This window comes from Penaeus chinensis, chromosome 5 (assembly GCF_019202785.1).
Source record: "Penaeus chinensis breed Huanghai No. 1 chromosome 5, ASM1920278v2, whole genome shotgun sequence".
Taxonomy (NCBI): domain Eukaryota; kingdom Metazoa; phylum Arthropoda; class Malacostraca; order Decapoda; family Penaeidae; genus Penaeus; species Penaeus chinensis.
This window is the reverse complement of record NC_061823.1, coordinates 9522340-9527339: the sequence shown is the minus strand read 5'-3', so window position 1 is coordinate 9527339 and position 5000 is coordinate 9522340.

Here is a 5000-nt window from a genome sequence, read left to right as displayed (position 1 = left end):
CTTTTTCTTTCGGTTTCTCTCTTTCTTTTTCTTTTGGTTTCTCTCTTTCTTTTTCTTTCTCTCTTTCTTTTTCTTTTGGTTTCTCTCTTTCTTTTTCTTTTGGTTTCTCTCTTTCTTTTTCTTTCGGTTTTCTCTTTCTTTTTCTTTTGGTTTCTCTCTCTCTCTTTTTCTTTCTCTCTTTCTTTTTCTTTTGGTTTCTCTCTTTCTTTTTCTTTTGGTTTCTCTCTTTCTTTTTCTTTCGGGTTTTTCTCTTTCTTTTTCTTTCGGTTTCTCTCTTTCTTTTTCTTTCGGTTTTCTCTTTCTTTTTCTTTTGGTTTCTCTCTTTCTTTTTCTTTTGGTTTCTCTCTTTCTTTTTCTTTCGGTTTTCTCTTTCTTTTTCTTTTGGTTTCTCTCTTTCTTTTTCTTTTGGTTTCTCTCTCTTTTTCTTTGTTCTCTCTTTCTTTTTCTTTTGGTTTCTCTCTTTCTTTTTCTTTTGGTTTCTCTCTCTTTCTTTTCTTTTTTGGTTTCTCTCTTTCTTTTCTTTTGGGTCTATCTTCTTTCTTTTTCTTTCGGTTTCTCTTTCTCTTTCTTTTGGTTTCTCTCTTTCTTTTTCTTTCGGGTTTCTCTCTCTCTTTTTCTTTTGGTGTTCTCTTTCTTTCTTTCTTTTGGTTTTCTCTTTCTTTTCCTTCGGTTTCTCTCTTTCTTTTTCTTTTGGTTTCTCTCTTTCTTTTTCTTTCGGTTTTCTCTTTCTTTTTCTTTTGGTTTCTCTCTTTCTTTTTCTTTCTCTCTTTCTTTTTCTTTCGGTTTTCTCTTTCTTTTTCTTTTGGTTTCTCTCTTTCTTTTTCTTTCGGTTTTCTCTTTCTTTTTCTTTCGGTTTTCTCTTTCTTTTTCTTTCGGTTTTCTCTTTCTTTTTCTTTCGGTTTCTCTCTTTCTTTTTCTTTCGGTTTCTCTCTTACTTTTTCTTTTGGTTTCTCTCTCTCTTTCTTTTGGTTTCTCTCTTTCTTTTTCTTTCGGTTTTCTCTTTCTTTTTCTTTCGGTTTCTCTCTTTCTTTTTCTTTTGGTTTCTCTCTTTCTTTTTCTTTCGGTTTTCTCTTTCTTTTTCTTTCGGTTTCTCTCTTTCTTTTTCTTTTGGTTTCTCTCTTTCTTTTTCTTTTGGTTTTTCTCTTACTTTTTCTTTCGGTTTCTCTCTTTCTTTTTCTTTCGGTTTCTCTCTCTCTTTCTTTCGGTTTCTCTCTTTCTTTTTCTTTCGGTTTATCTCTTTCTTTTTCTTTTGGTTTCTCTCTTACTTTTTCTTTTGGTTTCTCTCTCTCTTTCTTTTGGTTTCTCTCTTTCTTTTTCTTTCGGTTTTCTCTTTCTTTTTCTTTCGGTTTCTCTCTTTCTTTTTCTTTCGGTTTTCTCTTTCTTTTTCTTTTGGTTTCTCTCTTTCTTTTTCTTTTGGTTTTCTCTTTCTCTTTCTTTTGGTTTCTCTCTTTCTCTTTCTTTCGGTTTATCTCTTTCTTTTTCTTTTGGTTTCTCTCTTTCTTTTTCTTTTGGTTTTTCTCTTACTTTTTCTTTCGGTTTCTCTCTTTCTTTTTCTTTCGGTTTCTCTCTCTCTTTCTTTTGGTTTCTCTCTTTCTGCTTTCGGTTTCTCTTTCTTTTTCTTTTGGTTTTCTCTTTATCTTTCTTTTGGTTTCTCTCTTTCTCTTTCTTTCGGTTGTTCTCTTTCTTTTTCTTTCGGTTTTCTCTTTCTCTTTCTTTTGGTTTCTCTCTTTCTTTTTCTTTCGGTTTTCTCTTTCTTTTTCTTTCGGTCTATCTCTTTCTTTTTCTTTCAGTTTTCTCTTTCTCTTTCTTTTGGTTTCTCTCTTTCTCCTTTCGGTTTCTCTCTTTCTATTTCTTTCCGTTCCTTTCTTTCTTTCGGTTTCTCTTTATCTCTTTGGGTTCCTCGGTCTGTTTGCCTTTCTCTATCTTGGTTTCTCTCTCTTTCTCTGTTTGTCTGTCTGTCTGTTTCTGTATCTGTCTGTCTGTATGTATGTCTGTCTGCCTGCCTGTTTCTGTCTCTGTCTGTCTTTCTGCCTGTTTCTGTCTCTGTCTCTGTCTGTCTCCCTGTCTCTGTCTGCCTGTTTCTGTCTCTGTCTGTATGTCTGCCTGTTTCTGTCTCTGTCTGTCCGTCTGCCTGTTTTTGTCTCTGTCTCTGTCTGTCTGCCTGTTTCTGTTTCTGTTTCTGTCTCTGTCTGTCTGTCTGTCTGTCTGCCTGTCTGTCTGTCTGTCTGTCTGTCTGTCTGTTTGTTTGTTTGTTTGTATGTCTGTCTGTCTGTCTGTCTGTCTGTCTGTCTCTCTCTCTCTCTCGTGTGCTGTGTGGGGTAGCGGTAACGATCTCGTCTAGCAATCTTGCTTACCTGCGTTCAAATTCCTCACCGCCAGTGGATGGTAACCCCTTGCACACAGGGGATAACTTAGAAGCAAAAAATGAAACAGACAGTATGTCACACCAAGAATATCCATTGTAACTAATGGAATCAAACTAAACTTTAACTTTAAACTTTAAAACTCTCTCTCTCTCTCTCTCTCTCTCTCTCTCTCACTCTCTCTCTTTCTCTCTCTCTCTCTCTCTCTTCGTCTCTCCCTCTCTCTCTCCTTCTCTCTCTCTCTCTCTCTCTCTCTCTCTCTCTCTCTCTCTCTCTCTCTCTCTCTCTCTCTCTTTCTTTCTCTCTCTCCCTCCCTCCCTCCCTCTCCCCCCCCTCTCTCTCTCTCTCTCTCTCTCTCTCTCTCTCTCTCTCTCTCTCTCTCTCTCTCTCTCTCTCTCTCTCTCTCTCTCTCTCTCCCCCTCCCTCCCTCCCTCCCTCCCTTTTTTTCACTCTCTCTCTTCCTTTCTCTCTATCTTTTTCTGATTTTATCTTTGTATCTGTCTGTCTGTTTATCTCACACACTGTCTCCGTGTGTGTGTATCTGTGTCTCTTTGTCTCTGTCTGTCTATCTCTACCTCTCTTCCATTCTCCCTTTCTGCCTCTGTCTCTGTCTGTCTGCCCCCCTCCCCCCCTCTCTCTCTCTCACCCTTTCACTCTATACCCTTCCTTTTCTCTCCCTCCCTCTGTCTCCCCCCCCCCCCCCCCCCTTCTTCCTCTGGCAAGCCAAATCCGAATTCTATTGCCTTTGTCTGTCTAGGCGCATTACCATTTTTTTAACCTCCTTCTAAACACCGTATTGCAGTCCGAAGGAAAGTCGGGTGACCCAGCTTAAAGAAAGGTTCATTTTGCATAATTGAATTTCTTTGGGGACAAGACAGTCTGAGTGAAAAGGGTGAGTGAGAGAGAGAGAGAGAGAGAGAGAGAGAGAGAGAGAGAGAGAGAGAGAGAGAGAGAGAGAGAGAGAGAGAGATTGATTGATAACATTTATTGACAGAACAGTGTACATGCCCTGCAAAAAGCCAGGGTAAGATACCAAATCATCTATCCAAACTGGCTGTGCTTCTATTTTTGTAGAGGGCCATCAGTCAAACATTAGTGTTACATACATGCCTGAAGGACTGTGCTATTATCACTGTATTAAAATATCATCTGGCTTGTAAAAAAAAAAAAAAAAACGTTTATATCACTAATCATGTCAAAGAGAAGACCAGTGTCTCTAATAAAGTTAATATAATCAACAAGTGCTAATCTGTGAACAGCACTAGTTTATCGATAAGATGCAGTCTTTCTAGAAATATTTTAATACTAAGATATTCAACACAGGAGTTGTCACGATTGTCATCAATCACTTTCGATGGAATTGAGTTCTTTATGTAAATGCCAAGCCCTCTCGTAGAGGGGTTAGCAATATTTGGCCTGTCGTAGTATGTGTATCCCGCAATTTTTGCATAACGAGCACTAGTTCTGACTTCCTGAAGGCAACACACATCAACATTTTCGGAGTGAAGGTACTGGGAGAGAGTTGCCTTGCGTTTCTGCAAACTGTTTATGTTCCAGGTAATACATTTCAGGGGATTAACTGGAGACATTGATTACTTGACCATTTCCAAGGCCCACTACAGGGTGATGTTGTTGTTGATTGAGGAGGAACGAAAACATCCTTTCCTGAAGTTGAGATTGCTGAGCCATTTGTTGCTGCATCATGAACATCATCTGCTCAATCTGTCGAAGTAGCATTTGCAGTAGTTCTTTGATTTCCCCGCTGGGCTCTTGTTTGTCCTGCTGCAGAGAGGGCTGAGCTGCAGCTGGTGCTGCAACTGATGCTGAGGCTGGTGCTGAAGCTGGTGCAGCAGATGGTGCTAGAGTTGGTGCTGCAGCTGGTGTTGAAGGTGGTGTAGAGACTGATGCAGCATATGGTGCTAGAGTAGGTGCTGCAGCTGGTGCTTGAGTTGACAGAGCTTGACCTCCTGCTTGTGCTGGTACTGTGGCCGGTGGCATGGCTTCCGTTGCAGGGGCCATCACTGTTGACCTCTGCAGGTGTGGGAATTCCCCCACATCATCGAAGTGCGGGGCTGGCGGGGACTTTTGTGGGAGGGAGGGCTGCCTGTTTTTTTTTTTTTTTTTTTGCTATTTGTTTTCCTGCCCTTTGGATAGTAAGCGCATAATGGAGAATCTGCATTATGCTCTTGTTCACGCATTTCCGAGGGACATTTTTTCCTTCGGAAATCTTTTCTGCACATTCTGAACTTCCGTGTGGAAGAGCGCAATAACAGCATCGCGGTGCGTCTCGTGGACAAGCACTTGTTCCGTGGCCCCACTTTGAACAATTTGAGCAAAACGGGGTCAGGTATTTGAAGACGGCACACCTAAAGGGTGCTAAAGGATAACTCTCTGGGTCATCATTCTATTAGTTTTTATATACCTCGCATGAATGATACGTTCATTGTATGCGGCCATTTCTTCTGTTTCGATTTCCCTTGGGACATCGAACACATACACCGCTAGATGTTATATGAGCAAGAATTTGTTCGTTCTTGCATCTAACATAAACGTTGTTTTGTCCGATTTTCAGCTCAAGGGTCTTATTATTATACGTGTCAATTTTAAGGGCCTTAGAGACCCAGCGATATTTATCAC